Source organism: Triticum dicoccoides, chromosome 6A (genome assembly GCF_002162155.2).
Source record: "Triticum dicoccoides isolate Atlit2015 ecotype Zavitan chromosome 6A, WEW_v2.0, whole genome shotgun sequence".
Classification (NCBI taxonomy): domain Eukaryota; kingdom Viridiplantae; phylum Streptophyta; class Magnoliopsida; order Poales; family Poaceae; genus Triticum; species Triticum dicoccoides.
Window position 1 is genome coordinate 616,533,934 of NC_041390.1, and position 20,023 is coordinate 616,553,956.

Here is a 20,023-nt window from a genome sequence, read left to right on the forward strand (position 1 = left end):
TTATATACGGGGGCAGGGGGCACCCCTAGACACACAAGTTGATCCACATGATCATATTCTTAGCCGTGTACGGTGCCCCCTTCCACCATAATCCTCGATAATATTGTAGCGGTGCTTAGGCGAAGCCCTGCAACGGTAGTACATCAAGATCGTCACCACGCCGTCGTGCTGACGAAACTCTTCCCCGACACTTTGCTGGATCGAAGTCCGGGGATCGTCATCGAGCTGAACGTGTGCTAGAACTCGGAGGTGCCGTAGTTTCGGTGCTTGATCGGTCGGGCCATGAAGACGTACGACTACATCAATCGCATTATGTTAACGCTTCCGCTGTCGGTCTACAAGGGTACGTAGATCACACTCTCCCCTCTCGTTGCTATGCATCACCATGATCTTGCGTGTGCGTAGGATTTTTTTTGAAATTACTACGTTCCCCAACACATGAACATGTCTTATCACGGTTGATATGCTTGTGTTGTCATGTAATACTTTGTGGTGAGTGGCATGAGCTTGCAAAGTTGCAATCATGAATCTGTTTCTACCATGTCCTGAATTTCACGGAAGTCCGAATCTGTTTATAAAACTTGTTATGTTTACATGGGTGCCATCATATCTTCTGTGCCTTTTTGGCTCATGTTCAGTAAGGAAGTTTGTTAAGTGCATTTAGTAAAAGCATGCCATGCCTTTTTGCCATGATATGTTCCTGTAGCATGTATTTTGCTAGCTCTAAACATTGCTATATGATGCTGTTTTGCCATGTTAGTAATTTCTCTAAGTCTGTGAAGCTGATATCATTTGCATTTTTGCCATGCTATTTTGAGCTTGTTCTATTGAGAACTAGCAGGAGCTTGTTGTTCATGTTTTGAATAGCTTCATGTGTACTTTATGCTCATATGCTTTGCTGCTATGTTGGAGTGCAGTAGCTTCTTTTCTTGTTGCATTCTAAGTGCTATCATGTTGTTAATCGCAGATTTGCGTCATCCTTGTATTGCTTGTCATTTGCAAACCGTGCATCAGTTTCCGGTGATCCTTATCTTTCTAGTGGCATACTTTTTATGACAAGTTGATGCCTTGATCTTTCTTTCCCTTCTGGAGCACACATATGCATTGCACATCATATCTTGCATTCCATGCCATGTCTAGCATCATGTTGCTTGTGCATTGCACCCTGATTGATTGTTGTTCCGTTGCGTGTGTTCTTGCTTTGGGTAGAGCCGGGAGACGAGTACGTGAACGACGAACCTGTTTAAGAGTACGCTAACGAGGACAAGCTTTCGACAACTCTGAGAACATTGCAGGCAAGATGACCATACCCTCGATATCACTTCTATCTTTCCTTGCTAGTTGTTCGTTCTATCGCTATGTCGCGCTACCTACCACTTGTTATATCATGCCTCCCATATTGCCATGTCAAGCCTCTAACCCACCTTCCTAGCAAACCGTTGTTTGGCTATGTTACCGCTTTTGCTCAACCCCTCTTATAACGTTGTTAGTTGCAGGTGAAGTTGAAGTTTGTTCCATGTTGGAACATGGATATGTTAGGATATCACAATATCTCTTATTTTAATTAAGTCATCTATATACTTGGTAAAGGGTGGAAGGCTTGGCCTTATGCCCGGTGTTTTGTTCCACTCTTGCCGCCCTACTTTCAGTCATACCGGTGTTATGTTCCTTGATTTTGCATTCCTTACGCGGTTGGGGTTATGGGACCCCCTTGACGGTTCGCTTCGAATAAAACTCCTCCAGCAAGGCCCAACCTTGGTTTTAGCATTTGACACCTAAGCCTTTTTCCCTTGGGTTCTGCAGACTCAAGGGTCATCTTTATTTTAACCCCCCCCCTGGGCCAGTGCTCCTCTGAGTGTTGGTCCATACTAGAGCCCTTTGCAGCGCCACCTCGGGGAAAGTTGAGGGCTGATTTTAGTTGTATGGATTGCTCATCTGGTGTGCCCTGAGTACGAGATATGTGCAGCTCCTATCGGGATTTGTTGGCACATTCGGGAAGCTTTGCTGGTCTTGTTTTACCATTGTCGAAATGCCTTGTAACCGGGATTCCGAGACTGATCGGGTCATTTCGGGAGAAGGAATATCCTTCATTGACCGTGAGAGCTTGTGATGGGCTAAGTTGGGACACCCCTACGGGGTATAAACTTTCGAGAGCCGTGCCCGTGGTTATGTTGCAGATGGGAATTTGTTAATATTCGGTTGTAGAGAACTTGACACTTGACTTAATTAAAATGAATCAAACGCGTGTGTAGCCGTGATGGTCTCTTTTCGGCGGAGTCTAGGAAGTGAACACGGTTTTGGGTTATGTTTGAACGTAAGTAGCTTCGGGGTCACTTCTTGATCACTTCTAGCTTCTCGGCCGTTGCATAGCTTCTCATCTTACTCTTATTTGCGTATGTTAGCCACCATATTTGCTTATTGCTTGCTGTAGCTCCACCTCACTACCTTATCCTACCCATAAGCTTAAATAGTCTTGATCTCGCGGGTGTGAGATTGCTGAGTCCTCGTGACTCACGGATACTTCCAAACAGTTGCAAGTGCCGATGATACTAGTGTAGGTGATGCTACCGAACTCAAGTGGGAGTTCGACAGGGACCTTGGTCGTTACTATGTTTCATTTCCTGATGACCAGTAGTGGAGCCCAGTTGGGACGATTGGGGATCTAGCATTTGGGGTTGTCTTTTTTATTTTGGTTCCGTAGTTGGACCTTGATTGTACTCTGGATGATGTATGTTTAACTAGTTGTTTGTGTGAAGTGGCGATTAAGCCAACTCTCTATCCCTTTCTTATTCAGTACATGGGATTGTGTGAAGATTGCCCCTCTTGCGACAAAACCACCATGTGGTTATGCCTCTAAGTCGTGCCTCGACACGTGGGAGATATAGCCTCATCGTTGGCGTGACACACACACACACACACATACCGTTCTCTCTTTTCGACAGATCTATCTCACTCTCACACTCTTGACTTCTCTCATACACGCCCACTCTCCTTCCCTCTCCCATGCCTCTTACATACACAAACCCCTCTCTTTATTTCCCTCTCAAGGACACACTACTCTACATATGTCTTTTATACACACACACACACACACACATTTTTCTATTTGTCTCTCCAAAATCAAGCCCTCCACTCTATCTATCTTGCACACACTATCCATCTTGGTCCCTCTCTTGCTCTCCTCAGGTCTGTTTCTATCTCCATATGCTTCTCTTCAAAGACACACACACGTTTCCGCCGCTCTATTCTATATCTCCCCTCTCAAACATACACACACTATCTAGGTCACTATTTCTCTCTCTCTCTCTCATACACACACGGACACACCTCCCCATCTTTCTGGATCCCTCTCTTATCACTCTCTTTTAGGACATTCCCCTGTAGTTCTCTTCATTCATAGGTCTTTCTCACTCACATGCACACAAATTTCTCTGTCTCTCTGTAAGGCACACCTCTCTCCCTCTCCGCATGCCTATCTCACACACTCACTTTCTAGGTATATCCCTCCCTCTATCATACAACACAAACTTCGCTAGATCCCCCGACACACACACACACAGAAACACACACGGCGCGTGCACACACACACACACACAGAGACTCTTTTATCTTTGCCTTAGTCTCTCTATATCTAAGCACACAGACGCATGATCTTTTTCTCATACATGCGCAGCCAAGATTTTTTTGGGGGAAAACTTCTGATCTATTCATCAATAGTCATGGCGGTACAAAGAATCCAGAAGTAACAAAAATTTCATCCAGGCCCGTGAACCACCTAGCAACGACTACAAGCACTGGAGCGAGCCGAAGGCGCACTGCCATCATCACCCCTCCCTTACGTGAGTCAGAAAACCTTGTTGTAGTAGGCAGTTGAAAAGTCATCGTGCTAAGGCCCACATAATCAGCGCACTAGAATAGTAACGGTCACTGCTGAAGAGAAGCGTACATCAATGTTTATAGAAACGAGTATCAATATTAGTATTTGCATAGTTTCGAATTTTCATCAAGATATTAGTTGCACATGATCGATGTTAGGAGAATTATGTACACACACACACACACACACACATACGTAACTATCCGTGTTGTCGCAAGGCACCGGATGGTCGTCGCGCCATCTGAAAAATCATATGGGGGTGCCCTGCTCCCCCTAAGGTACGCGTGTTCGCTTGGAGAGTCGTCACCAACTCACTTTCTACTTGGGCCAATAAAGCCTCGCGACACCTCGAGCTTACTGACGTTTTCCCCCTCTGTGGTGTTGAACGCGAGGATGGATTCCATGCGCTTTGAAGGTGTCCCCTGGCAAGAGAGCTTTGGCGAGTTATGACCTTGGATTGGAACATCCCCAAGGTGGAGGCCATCGTCAACACGGGCCCAGAGTGGATCTTTTCACTGCTGGACCCCTTGGATGAGGCGGCGAGACTGGTGGTGCTCATGACCATGTGGAGAGTATGGCATGTCCAAAATGAGATCACACACGACAAGGCGTCGCCCACTACCGAAGCCTCTCGACGCTTTTTGCACGGATACATCAACTCACTCCTGTGCATACAGCAACATCCTGATGGTAACCCGGGGAAAGGGAAGATGGTGGTACTGCCTTCTGTTGGGGGATGTAGTAATTTCAAAATTTTCCTACGCACACGCAAGATCATGGTGATGCATAGCAATGAGAGAGGAGAGTATCGTCTACGTACCCTCATAGACCGTAAGCGGAAGCGTTATGACAACGCAGTTGATGTAGTCATACGTCTTCACGATCGACCGATCTAGCACCGAAGGTACGGCACCTCCGCGATCTACACACGTTCAGCTTGGTGATGTCCCGTGAACTCACGATCCAGTAGAGCTTCGAGGGAGAGTTTCGTCAGCACGACGGCGTGATGACGGTGATGATGATGCTACCAGAATAGGGCTTTGCCTAAGCACCACTACAATATAACCGAGGTGGATTATGGTGGAGGGGGGCACCACACACGGCTAAAAAATCAATGATCAACTTGTGTGTCTATGGGGTGCCCCCCTCCCCCATATATAAAGGAGTAGAGGAGGGGGAGGCCGGCCTCCTAGCTTAGGCGCGCCCCAAAGGGAGTCCTATTCCCACCGGGAGTAGGATTCCACCCCTTCCATGAGTAGGAGTAGGAGGGAAGGAAGGAGAAGAGAGGGGAAGGAAAAAGGGGGGCGCCCCACCCCCTTCCTAGTCCAATTCGGACTAGAGGGGGAGGGGCCGCGGCCTGCCCTGGCCGCCCCGTCCTCTCTCCACCAAGGCCCATGAGGCCAAATGCACTCCCCGGGGGGTTCCGGTAACCCCCCGGTACTCTGGTATTTGTCCAAACTTACTCGGAACCCTTTCGATGTCCAAACATAGTCATCCAATATATCAATCTTTATGTCTCGACCATTTCAAGACTCCTCATCATGTCCGTGATCAAATCCGGGACTCTGACCTATCGTCGGTACATCAAAACACATAAACTCGTAATACCGATCGTCACCGAACGTTAAGCGTGCGGACCCTATGGGTTCGAGAACTATGTAGACATGACCGAGACATGTCTCCGGTCAATAACCAATAGTGGAACCTGGATGCTCATATTGGCTCCTACATATTCCACGAAGATCTTTATCGGTCAAACCGCATAACGGTACACGTTGTTCCCTTTGTCATCAGTATGTTACTTGCCCGAGATTCGGCCGTCGGTATCTCAATACCTAGTTCAATCTCGTTATAGGCAAGTCTCTTTACTCATTATGTAATGCTACACCCCGTAAGCAACTCATTAGATACATTGCTTGCAAGGCTTATTGTGATGTACATTACCGAGAGGGCCCAGAGATACCTCTCCGACAATCGGAGTGACAAATCCTAATCTTGATCCATGCCAACTCAACAAAAACCATTGGAGACACCTGTAGAGCACCTTTATAATCACCCAGTTACATTGTGACGTTTGGTAGCACACAAAGTGTTCCTCCGATATTCAGTAGTTGCATGATCTCATAGTCATAGGAACATGTATAGTTATGGACAAAGCAATAGCAACAAACTAAACGATCATCGCGCTAAGCTAACGGATGGGTCAAGTCAATCACATCATTCTCTAATGATGTGATCCCATTAATCAAATGACAACTCATGTCTATGGTTAGGAAACATAACCATCATTGATTCAACGAGCTAGTCAAGTAGAGGAAAACTAGTGACACTCTGTTTGTCTATGTATTCACACATGTACTAAGTTTCCGGTTAATACAATTCTAGCATGAATAATAAACATTTATCATGATATAAGGAAATATAAATAACAACTTTATTGTTTCCTCTAGGGCATATTTCCTTCAGTCTCCCACTTGCACTAGAGTTAATAATCTAGATTACATTGTAATGATTCTAACAACCATGGAGTCTTGGTGTTGATCATGTTTTGCTCGTGAGAGAGGCTTAGTCAACGGGTCTGCAACATTCAGATCCTTATGTATCTGGCAAATCTCTATGTCTCCCTCCTTGACTTGATCGCGGATGGAATTGAAGCATCTCTTGATGTGCTTGGTTCTCTTGTGAAATCTGGATTCCTTTGCCAAGACAATTGCTCCAGTATTGTCACAAAAGATTTTCATTGGACCCAATGCACTAGGTATGACACCTAGATCGGATATGAACTCCTTCATCCAGACTCCTTCATTTGCTGCTTCCAAAGCAGCTATGTATTCCGCTTCACACGTAGATCCCGCCACGACGCTCTGCTTGGAACTGCACCAACTAACAGCTCCACCATTTAATAAAAACATGTATCCGATTTGTGACTTAGAGTCATCCGGATTAGTGTCAAAGCTTGCATCGACGTAACGTTTACGACGAGCTCTTTGTCACCTCCATATACGAGAAACATATCCTTAGTCCTTTTCAGGTATTTCAGGATGTTCTTGACCACTGTCCAGTGATCCACTCCTGGATTACTTTGGTACCTCCCTGCTAAACTTATAGCAAGGCATACATCAGGTCTGGTACACAGCATTGCATACATGATAGAGCCTATGGCTGAAGCATAGGGAACATCTTTCATTTTCTCTCTATCTTCTGCAGTGGGCGGGCATTGAGTCTGACTCAACCTCACACCTTGTAAGACAGGCAAGAACCCTTTCTTTGCCTGATCCATTTTGAACTTCTTCAAAAATTTATCAAGGTATGTGCTTTGTGAAAGTCCAATTAAGCATCTTGATCTATCTCTATAGATCTTGATGCCCAATATATAAGCAGCTTCACCAAGGTCTTTCATTGAAAAATTCTTATTCAAGTATCCTTTTATGCTATTCAAAAATTCAGTATCATTTCCGATCAACAATATGTCATCTACATATAATATCATAAATGCTGCGGAGCACCCACTCACTTTCTTGTAAATACAGGCTTCTCCAAAAGTCTGTAAAAAACCATATGCTTTGATCACACTATCAAAGCGTATATTCCAACTCCGAGAGGCTTGCACCCGTCCATAAACGGATTGCTGGAGCTTGCACACTTTGTTAGCACCTTTTGGATCGACAAAACCTTCTGGTTGCATCATATACAACTCTTCTTTAAGATATCCATTAAGGAATGCAGTTTTGACATCCATTTGCCAAATTTCATAATCATAAAATGCGGCAATTGCTAACATGATTCGGACGGACTTAAGCATCGCTACGGGTGAGAAGGTCTCATCGTAGTCAACTCCCTGAACTTGTCGAAAACCTTTTGCAACAACTCGAGCTTTCTAGACAGTAATATTACCGTCAGTGTCAGTCTTCTTCTTGAAGATCCATTTATTCTCTATGGCCTGCCGATCATCGGGCAAGTCAACCAAAGTCCACACTTTGTTCTCATACATGGATCCCATCTCAGATTTCATGGCCTCAAGCCATTTTGCGGAATCTGGGCTCATCATCGCTTCCTCATAGTTCGTAGGTTCGTCATGGTCAAGTAACATGACTTCCAGAACAGGATTACCGTACCACTCTGGTGCGGATCTTACTCTGGTTGACCTACGAGGTTCAGTAGTAACTTGATCAGAAGTTTCATGATCATCATCATTAGCTGCCTCACTTACTGGTGTAGGAATCACTGGAACTGATTTCAGTGATGAACTACTTTCCAATAAGGGAGAAGGTACAATTACCTCATCAAGTTCTACTTTCCTCCCACTCACTTCTTTCGAGAGAAACTCCTTCTCTAGAAAGGATCCATTCTTAGCAATGAATATCTTGCCTTCGAATCTGTGATAGAAGGTGTACCCAACAGTCTCCTTTGGGTATCCTATGAAGACACATTTCTCCGATTTGGGTTCGAGCTTATCAGGTTGAAGCTTCTTCACATAAGCATCGCAGCCCCAAACTTTAAGAAACGACAACTTGGGTTTCTTGCCAAACCACGGTTCATAAGGTGTCGTCTCGACGGATTTAGATGGTGCCCTATTTAACGTGAATGCAGCTGTCTCTAAAGCTTAACCTCAAAACGATAGCGGTAAATCGGTGAGAGGCATCATAGATCTCACCATATCTAGTAAAGTACGATTACGACGTTCGGACACACCATTACGCTGTGGTGTTCCAGGTGGCGTGAGTTGAGAAACTATTCCACATTGTTTCAAGTGAAGCCCAAACTCATAACTCAAATATTCACCTTCGTGATCAGATCGTAGAAACTTAATTTTCTTGTTACGCTGATTTTTCACTTCACTCTGAAATTCTTTGAACTTTTCAAATGTTTCATACTTATGTTTCATTAAGTAGATATACCCATATTTGCTCAAATCATCTGTGAAGGTGAGAAAATAACGATATCCGCCACGAGCTTCAATGTTCATTGGACCACATACATCAGTATGTATGATTTCCAATAACTCTGTTGCTCGCTCCATTGTTCCGGAGAATGGAGTTTTAGTCATCTTGCCCATGAGGCATGGTTCGCATGTACCAAGTGATTCATAATCAAGTGATTCTAGAAGTCCATCAGAATGGAGTTTCTTCATGCGCTTTACATCAATATGACCTAAACGGCAGTGCCACAAATAAGTTGCACTATCATTATCAACTCTGCATCTTCTGGCCTCAATACTATGAACATGTGTATCACTACTATCAAGATTTAGTAAAAATAGACCACTCATCAAGGGTGCATGACCATAAAAGATATTACTCATATAAATAGAACAACCATTATTCTCTGATTTAAATGAATAACCGTCTCGCATCAAACAAGATCCAGATATAATGTTCGTGCTCAACGCTGGCACCAAATAACAATTATTTAGGTCTCAAACTAATCCCGAAGGTAGATGTAGAGGTAGCGTGCCGACGGCGATCACATCGACTTTGGAACCATTTCCCACGCGCATCGTCACCTCGTCCTTAGCCAATCTTCGCTTAATCCGTAGCCCCTGTTTCGAGTTGCAAATGTTAGCAACTGAACCAGTATCAAATACTCAGGCACTACTGCGAGCATTAGTAAGGTACACATCAATAACGTGTATATCAAATATACCTTTCACTTTGCCATCCTTCTTCTCCGCCAAATACTTGGGGCAGTTCCGCTTCCAGTGACCAGTTCCTTTGCAGTAGAAGCACTCAGTCTCAGGCTTACGTCCAGACTTGTGTTTCTTCACTTGAGCAGCAATTGACTTGCTGTTCTTCTTGAAGTTCCCTTTCTTCCCTTTACCCTTTTTCTTGAAAATGGTGGTCTTTTTGACCATCAACACTTGATGCTCCTTCTTGATTTCTACCTCCGCAACCTTTAGCATTGCGAAGAGCTCACGAATCGTCTTATCCATCCCTTGCATATTATAGTTCATCACGAAGCTCTTGTAGCTTGGTGGCAGTGATTGAAGAACTCTGTCAATGACACTATCATCAGGAAGATTAACTCCCAGTTGAGTCAAGTGGTTGTGGTACCCAGACATTCTGAGTATATGTTCACTGACAAAACTATTCTCCTCCATCTTGCAGCTATAGAACTTATTGGAGACTTCATATCTCTCAATCCGGGCATTTGCTTGAAATATTAACTTCAACTCTTGGAACATCTCATATGCTCCATGATGTTCAAAACATTGTTGGATTCCCGGTTCTAAGTCGTAAGGCATGGCACACTGAACTATCGAGTAGTCATCAGCTTTGCTCCTACAGAGGTGTTCATAACATCTGGCGTTGCTCCTACAGAGGGTTTGTCACCTAGCGGTGCTTCTAGGACGTAATTCTTCTGTGTAGCAATGAGGATAATCCTCAAGTTACGGACCCAGTCCGTGTAGTTTCTACCATCATCTTTCAACTTAGCTTTCTCTAGGAACGCATTAAAATTCAATGAAACAACAACATGGGCCATCTATCTACAACAACATAGACTTGCAAAATACTATCAGGTACTAAGTTCTTGATAAATTAAAGTTCAATTAATCAAATTACTTAAGAACTCCTACTTAGATAGACATCTCTCTAATCATCTAAGTGATCATGCGATCCATATCAACTAAACCATGTCCGATAATCACGTGAGATGGAGTAGTTTTCAATGGTGAACATCACTATGTTGATCATATCTACTATATGATTCACGCTCGACCTTTCGGTCTCTAGTGTTCCGAGGCCATATCTGCATATGCTAGGCTCGTCAAGTTTAACCCGAGTATTCTGCGTGTGCAAAACTGGCTTGCACCCGTTGTATGTGAACGTAGAGCTTATCACACCCGATCATCACGTGGTGTCTCGGCACGACGAACTGTAGCAACGATGCATACTCAAGGAGAACACTTATACCTTGAAATTTAGTGAGAGATCATCTTATAATGCTACCGTCGAACTAAGCAAAATAAGATGCATAAAGGATAAACATCACATGCAATCAATATAAGTGATATGATATGGCCATATCATCTTGTGCCTTTGATCTCCATCTCCAAAGCACTGTCATGATCACCATTGTCACCGGCTTGACACCTTGATCTCCATCGAAGCATCGTTGTCGTCTCGCCAACTATTGTCTCTACGACTATCGCTACCGCTTAGTGATAAAGTAAAGCAATTACATGGTGATTGCATTTCATACAATAAAGCGACAACCATATGGCTCCTGCCAGTTGCCAATAACTGTGTTACAAAACATGATCATCTCATACAATAAAATTTAGCATCATGTCTTGACCATATCACATCATAACATGCCCTGCAAAAACAAGTTAGACGTCCTCTACTTTGTTGTTGCAAGTTTTACGTGGCTGCTACGGACTGAGCAAGAACCATTCTTATCTGCGCATCAAAAACCACAACGCGGTATAGTGATTACTTTTTGATCTTCAGGAAGAACCATGTTCATTAAATCCGATTCAACTAAAGCTAGAGAAGCAGACACCCACTAGCTACCTGTCTGCAAAGCACGTTGGTAGAACCAGTCTCGGGTAAGCGTACGCATAATGTCGGTCTGGGTCGCTTCATCCAATAATGTCGCTGAATCAAGAATCAACTAGTGACGGCAAACAATATGTATATACCCACGCCCACAACTCCTTTGTGTTCTACTTGTGCATATAACATCTATGCATAAACCTGGCTCGGATGCCACTGTTGGGGAACGTAGTAATTTCAAAATTTTCCTACGCACACGCAAGATCATGGTGATTCATAAAAATGAGAGGGGAGAGTATCGTCTACGTACCCTCGTATACCGTAAGCGGAAGCGTTATGACAACACGGTTGATGTGGTCGTACGTCTTCACGATCGACCGATCTAGCACCGAAGGTACGGCACCTCCGTGATCTCCACACGTTCATCTCGGTGACGTCCTGCGAACTCACTGTCCAGTAGAGCTTCGAGGGAGAGTTTCGTCAGCACGACGGCGTGATGACGGTGATGATGATGCTACCGAAACAGGGCTTCGCCTAAGCACCACTACGATATAACTGAGGTGGATTATGGTGGAGGGGGGCACCGCACATGGCTAAAAAATCAATGATCAACTTGTGTGTCTATGGGGTGCCCCCATCCCCGTATATAAAGGAGTGGAGAAGGTCCATGAGTAGGAGTAGGAGGGAAGGAAGGAGAAGAGAGGGGGAAGGAAAAAGGGCCCCCCCCTTCCTAGTCCAATTTGGACTAGAGAGGGAGGGGGCGCGCGGCCTGCACTGGCCGCCCCGTCCTCTCTCCACCAAGGCCCATGAGGCCCAATACATTCCCCGAGGGGTTCCGGTAACCCCCTGGTACTCTGGTATTTGTCCAAACTTATTTGGAACCCTTCCGATGTCCAAACATAGTCATCCAATATATCAATCTTTATGTCTCAACCATTTCGAGACTCCTCGTCATATCCGTGATCAAATCCGGGACTCCGAACTATCTTCGGTACATCAAAACACATAAACTCGCAATACCGATCGTCACCGAACGTTAAGCGTGCGGACCCTACGGGTTCGAGAACTATGTAGACATGACCGAGACATGTCTCCGGTCAATAACCAATAGCGTAACCTAGATGCTCATATTGGCTCCTACATATTCTACGAAGATCTTTATCGGTCAAACCGCATAATAGTATATGTTGTTCCCTTTGTCATCGGTATATTACTTGCCCGAGATTCGATCATCAGTATCTTAATACCTAGTTCAATCTCGTTACTGGCAAGTCTCTTTACTCGTTCCGTAATGCTACATCCCGTAACTAACTCATTAGCTACATTGCTTGCAAGGCTTATTGTGATGTACATTACTGAGAGGGCCCAGAGATACCTCTCCGACAATCGGAGTGACAAATCCTAATCTTGATCCATGCCAACTCAACAAACACCATCGGAGACACTTGTAGAGCACCTTTATAATCATCCAGTTACGTTGTGACGTTTGGTAGCACACAAAGTGTTCCTCCGGTATTCGGGACTTGCATGATCTCATAGTCATAGGAACATGTATAGTTATGGAGAAATCAATAGCAACAAACTAAACGATCATCATGCTAAGCTAACGGATGGGTCAAGTCAATCACATCATTCTCTAATGATGTGATCCCGTTAATCAAATGACAACTCATGTCTATGGTTAGGAAACATAACCATCATTGATTCAACGAGCTAGTCAAGTAGAGGCAAACTAGTGACATTCTGTTTGTCTATATATTCACACATGTACTAAGTTTCCGGTTAATACAATTCTAGCATGAATAATAAACATTTATCATGATATAAGGAAATATAAATAACAACTTTATTATTGCCTCTAGGGCATATTTCCTTCACCTTCACCACCACGTGCTCCAAAAAGTACGGCGCCCAAGGTGCGCGCACACTGGGTACCGCCCCAGCTGGGCTGGGTTAAGTTGAACACGGATGGGAGCTACATAGCGGCCACAGGTGCGGCGGGAGGAGGTATGATCCTGCGTGATGACAGAGGCGAGATCATTTATAGCGCATGTAGGGAGCTACGTACATGCGACAAAACTTTAGAGGCGGAGCTAACAGCGTGCAGAGAAGGCTTGGAGCTGGCCTTGCACCGATCTAACCTACCTATTCTGGTTGAGTTGGATAGCGCGGAGGCGGTGTCGATGATTACAACGCGCGAGATGGATAGATCGTCACATCATGCACTTATAGAGGAGATTCGTAGGTTGGCTGAAAGTGATGTTAGGGAGTTCTCTTTTACTCTTTGTAGCCGTCTGCAGAACAGGATTAGTCATGAGCTGGCCCCCTATGGCCGTAGCACTCCGCGCACAGCAGTCTGGCTTACAGCCGGGATGGACTTTGTTGTAAATCTGGCTCTCGCTGAGAAGCCTCCTTAAGTAATGAGAATTCCTTTTTCTCCGCAAAAAGAAAAAAAAAACTATCCGTGTTTAATGCAGTCCCAAAGCTCAACTTTCATTCATGCTTAGAATATATACATTCTGTGATCTGCCATAAACCAAAAGCACTTCGTATTGTAGTGGTCAGAATGCATGAGACGAGGGCTCAATACGGGGGTTCTAGCCCCAACCAACGCACGGCCGATTATTTATTATTTTATTAACCAGGCTACGAGCAATATTGTGTTGAGGGTCTCGCAAAAAAAAAGGCTTCTCTAATTCTAGCGTCTGACATGATGTTTGGTGCTACAGCTTACCGAAGCACACTCCACATGTGTTCAAAATGTGAAGATAAGTTTACACGCGCGCAAAACATGTCACAAAATTTCAGTACAACTCTAGAAACAAAAAGGTCCATTTTTTGTGTGAATATGACTCATTTTATATTGGGCCATAAATTTTATCTATTAACACAATTAGTGTTAATTATGTTCTTTTTGTTTCTCAAGCTGTGGTTCAAATTTACTTTTTGTTTTTGTGGCATGGTTGAAATATATCATGTGTAGATGCTAAATTTCATCCGCAGATAACATTCGAGGATCCCTCACCAAAAAAAACAAACAAAATCAGAGCTCAAAGCTTTGTGTAATAGAAAAAAAATGTATGATATATGTATGCGACCTTGCAGCTAGTTGCACCATGGTGAAAAATATTCGCGAGGAAGAAAGACGAAGGAAGGGAGCAGACTTTCACATCGGAGGACATACACAAGAACGGTCACTGACGGAATGTTGCAGAGGTAAGCCTTTCTTTGGCGGAGGCAATGTCAGGTATGTTGATGTCATGTTGGGTGGCACTAGTAGAAAACGGAGCTTTAAAACCGGTTCGTAAGGGCCTTTAGTGCCGGTTCTGTAACTGGCACTAAAGTGTGGGCACTAAAGGTCCCCCTTTTAGTACCGGTTCGGCACGAACCGCCACTAAAGGCCCACCACATGGCATGAGCTCGCGCCGTGGCATGGGGGACCTTTAGTACCGGTTGGTGTTACCAAGCGGTACTAAAGGTTTTTTTTTTTAATTTTTGAATTTTTTTTGATTTTTTTTCGATTTTCAATTTTCTGAATTGAATTATTTGATGATTTAGTCTCTAATCATCCCTCTTAACTGCTCAAGTGTGGATCACTCATTTCAAATCGTCTAACTTCCTGGTCGGTCACCCATCCTCTCACTCCCCCAGTCTGAGCATGCTTAACTTCGGAGTTCTATTTCCCCTACTTTCCAAGTCTGCACTTGTTGTTTTCCTGAAAAATGTAAGCTATCAATCCTATTAACCCTCAGCAGTTTAGCTTGAGCATTAGGTCACTCGTTTCACCATTTGAGTTTGAAACTATTATTCTAAAAAACAGTAATTATTTAGTAACACTAATATTTCTTGAATAAGTTTGACCATAGTTTGACCACAGTTTGACCATAGTTTGACCAGATTTGACCAAAATTCAAAAAATTGAAATAATTATTTAGTAACACTAATATTCTTGAATAATTATGTAGGAACATTAATACTTCTTGAATAAGTAGTTTGACCATAGTTTGACAAAAATAAAAAAATAAAATTTGAGCATATCTTTTTTTCCTTTTGAAATTTGAGGATTCTAAAAAATTGCAAACAAGCCATAGGCTGTCAAAATCAGATGCGGATTTTCGTGCTGAATTTTTTTATATATTATACGTTTTTTTCCGACATCGTATGCAAAAGTTATAGCTGTTTTACATTTTCCCTACACTTTTTGCAAAACATGTCCAAATTTAAGTTTTTAAATTTTCATAACTAGTAGGTGTAGTAATATAACTACCTCTCGAAGGATTTTATTTTCTAAAGTTTTTATCATTTTCTTTTGATTTTTTTAAAACTGAAATGGCGATACAGGGGGGTGGGGATAGAGTTTGAAAATTGCCCTATAGTCCCGGTTTGTGTCTCCAACAGGGACTATAGGTCAAACCCCTTTAGTCCCGGTTCATGGCACGAACCGGTACTAAAGGTTATCCCTTTAGTACCGGTTTGTGCCACGAACCGGTACTAAAGGTGATCATGGGGCCCCGCCCTGACGCCAGCCTGCCACCACCCCTTTAGCACTGGTTCGTGGCACGAACCGGTACTAAAGGTTCAACACGAACCGGCATTAATGCATAGCCGTTCGAACCGGCACTAATAGTGCCATTAGTACCGGGCCAAAATTGAACCGGGACTAATGTGTCTCACATGAGGTCCTTTTTCTACTAGTGTGGTATGGTCAGCATGGATGCAACCAACCAAGGAGCTCTATGGTAGGGAGTTCCATGACGCCGCCAAGACCCCACTTTTGTTGGCATGGATGATGGAACGCTTTAGCAAGATATATAGACCCTGCCAAGATGGTTCTTCCGGACATCTGTAGATTGGTCGCATTCTAAATTAAGATGGAATGCTCAATTTACTATGAGAATAAGAAATATAAGGATCTATGTTGCATTGCAAGAAATATATGTTTATGATATATAGATCACCTCTGGTCTGATTGTTGTCTCTCTCAAATGCTTGATGTAATACGGACAACTTCGTATATTAGATTTGAGTCTCATTCTCGTTTTTAGATTATTCACTTCCTCCCCAGTACAAATAGCTCACTACCGTCAACGAGTTAGGATTCTGGATTTCAGGGTGGGAGGGTAAGGAAGAGTAACTGTCTAAAAACATGTTCCTAGACTTATAGGGGAGACGAGCTAGGGATGATGGTACAACTATTGAATTAAGCTTGTGTTATAGACGTGGAAAGCCTAGTGTAAACTTGAGAATTTATATAATATAGGAATATGCCTCGATGACTAGGGAGGTGTCACCCAAGGCCGATTCCAGTGGATCACTATTTAATCTTCTAGAAGTAGGTCTGCTTCTCCGGGTACTATGGTAAAGCATGGATCGATCATGATACAGATGGACTTCTCTGTCATGTAATGGTTTAGAAGGGTCGCGGTCCTGTACTACACACTGGGCATTTTCCCTCCTCGACTAGATGAAGGACATATTCATTCCATTCACGTGAGGAAGGGCGGCATCCGAGGAAACGCACTAAGTGGAGGAGTTTTCTAATGCTGTAAATAAATATGAAGTCTGCCAACATACATACCTATACAATCATAAAAAGGCAATTAAAGATAGGAAAACAGTTTACTTATTAATTTTGTAGAGAATTACAAAGTACAATTTCCCAAATGATAACAATATACTGTACTATTCTTTAAACACCTGACTTGAATCGACTATGTTGTGGTTTCAGGTTTTAGGGGCCTTCCAAGACAATTTGGTTAATTATAACCAATGGTTAACCCTGCATAACACCTCCAATTAAGCTGTGTTGATAGACGTTGTCTTCAAACTTGAAATGTTCAGCATGTGTGGAATATCCAACCTCGAGGAGAATGTTGGTCAGAGAAAGTAGATGGACAGTTTTGTTGATTAGGATGCGTGATTAGTTCCCAACCTCGTCAGTCGTAGAAAAATGGTAATTGTCTCCTAGCGTTGTCGGTCGGCGAAAAGCGATTGAGTATGTGAAACGAATGCCATGACCCATGAGGATTACAGATAAAACGCATCACAGTTGATAGGCCGAGTATGTCATGGCGTGAATTACTGAGCTCCTCCTCTCCTTTTTCTTTCTTACAAATATCCTCCTCTCCTTGACTAGATAGTAACACTGCTAAGTTCAATATAGCTAATTAAACTCTATGATCTGCACAGGTAAAATCTCGAATTTGGCAGCTCAGGCCTGCGCTTGTTGCAGCTTATGCCATTTTTCGTGAGACCTTCCCCTGGTCCAGATAGTCCAAACAAGCTGAAAATTTTACAAAATCTGAATTGGCATGTCTACTGTATCCACTGAAATATCATGTTATAACTCCATCGGATTCATCCGGGACAAATTTCTGAGTCAACCGCTCTCAGCTGCATAATAATGAGATTGCAACCAAACACCAAATAAAATGGATATATCAACTGACATGAAAACATCTCATGGAATGAGTTTCCAAGGTACCAACAACGGTTTAAAACATCTCATGCAATCAGTATCTTACAAGTCAGGACAAGTATTTTACCAAGATGCTTGCTAAAACTTCAACACACCGACGCTCTTGACTAGTGAGTTGATCTTCGAATTGCTCAAATACAATTTCAACTTATGTGATCGCGCTCTCCGCCTCTCCTATCTCGTCACCTTGTTCTCCTGACTCCTTCAATTCGGCCTGCAAATAGCTTGGAACAGCTCATGACAAGATCACACATATATAATGTCAAATTTAGCTCAAATGTTTCAGAAACGGTACCAGAGTTGCTTCCAGTTCTGCCAGTGTGGCTTCAAGACGCTTATGGCAGTCTGGTATCATCATCCTTGACTCAGCCAAAACATTCTCCTGAAGAAGTAAATGACATTAAGATACAGTGCAATTCACATGGAGCTACAACTTCAGAGACTTGTATGATCAACAAATTGGCATTTCCTCATCTAAAGAGGCACTTAGATAAAGGATCTTAGACATTGACAGCAATGGCCATTCACGATCTCAATTACAAAAAAGTATAAAGAAACATGTCAGAGTTCTCCAAACACATGTGAATTGTAATATCTGATAAGCCTGTGATTGTAGCTACACGTTAAACCTGAAAAATGTGATAATTAATGGAAAAATATACTTGTCAAAAATATACCACATGTTCATTTGATTTACGGTTGGTCATATGCTATGCCCATCACGGCTTCAAGATGCTTTATTTGTAACACTTAGATAGGCTGTCCGACCAATAGCATACATACATACATGCATACAAGAAATGCAAACCAGTTCTTGTTGGAAGATTTTCTATATACTGGCTGAAGCCTGAAGAATAATAGATTGTCTAACATCAAGGCTATCACATGGGCAGAAACCACAGACAGAAATTCAATCAACCACCACCAAGTCTAGGTTGGGAGTACTCTACTGTGACAATAGATGAAGATTTTCTTTGCTGGCTGAAGCCTGAAGAACAATAGATTGTCTAATATTCTATTGTGACAATAGATGAAGGAAATTATGCAGAGTAGTATTTGTTTAGGTTAATATTTTCGGGGCAAAACTGGGATGGACTAGAAGTAGAACTACCAAGAAGACAAGAAAAGAAATAGTCTAGTAAGTTTGGAGATTTTTCACCTGCTGCTTGAGATCGTAGGGATCGGCGCCTCTCTCCTTCATGGCTGCGGTCTTGGCCGCCTCCTTCTCCACCTCCTCCTCGTACGACCGCAGCTCCCTTACGGCCCTCCTGCAAGTCCGCGTCTTGATCCCGAGGCTCCTCAGAGTCGCCGCCATCCTGAACACGCGGAAGCTGGGTTGCTTCTCCGGCGAGGCCCCGCGGCGGCGGCGGTGTCGCTCGGCGTTGGGGTCGGCTAGTGGAAGCAAAGATAGGTGGTCAAGCTGTGGGCCGGACCCAATATGATAAGGATCATGTCGGCCCAGTAAAACTGTCGACGCCACACTACTTGGCAGCGGCCCATAGAACGTCAGGGCTATATCTGGCCTACTAATATTACTCAAAAAAAAATCTGGCCTACTTTGCCGAAGAAAAATACAATCTGGCCCACCGCAACATGTTGAAAGATCTACCACCAAATGGGTCAATGTTATTGAAGAAAAAATCACGGAGTTGACCGCAAGAACCAAAGCCTTGCTTCCGCAAGCCCTGAAATGGGAAAACATAGCCTGTGCTTTCAAAAGAAACTGTGCTTTTGGGCTTTGGCTTTTTTATTAGTTTTTTCGTTACCGATTTTGTTTTTTGTTTTTTTGTTTCTGTTTTCTTTCAATTTTTCTTTTTCATTTTGTGAAAAAGGTTCGTCGAGACCTATTAACATGGGATCTAGTTTCAAAGACCTCGACACAAGAAATATAACAGTGAAACACACAATTCAAGAATATTTTGAATAACTAATCTATGGGAAAAAACTTACAGTTGGGACAAGTGATGTACATGCAGTACTTAACGTGTCAGCCTCTGAATTGGTGGAGAGTAAACTTCGCAAAGGGTAACCCTTTACTAATAATTTCAAAGAAAACAAAAGATCAAAGGATGACTCACGTCTAGAGCTCTCATTAACAGGCCTGCCACATAGCGTGAATACTACAACGGCATTTCCTACTCGGCACCTTCAGCACCTATTTCTACGTTTTCC

The 20,023-nt window shown here is 43.3% G+C and overlaps 1 pseudogene; it reads right to left on the minus strand.

Moving 5' to 3' along the window:
- Nucleotides 1-17,777: 17,777 nt before the first annotated feature.
- On the minus strand, nucleotides 17,778-19,237 carry LOC119314663 (annotated as a pseudogene).
- Nucleotides 19,238-20,023: the final 786 nt, after the last annotated feature.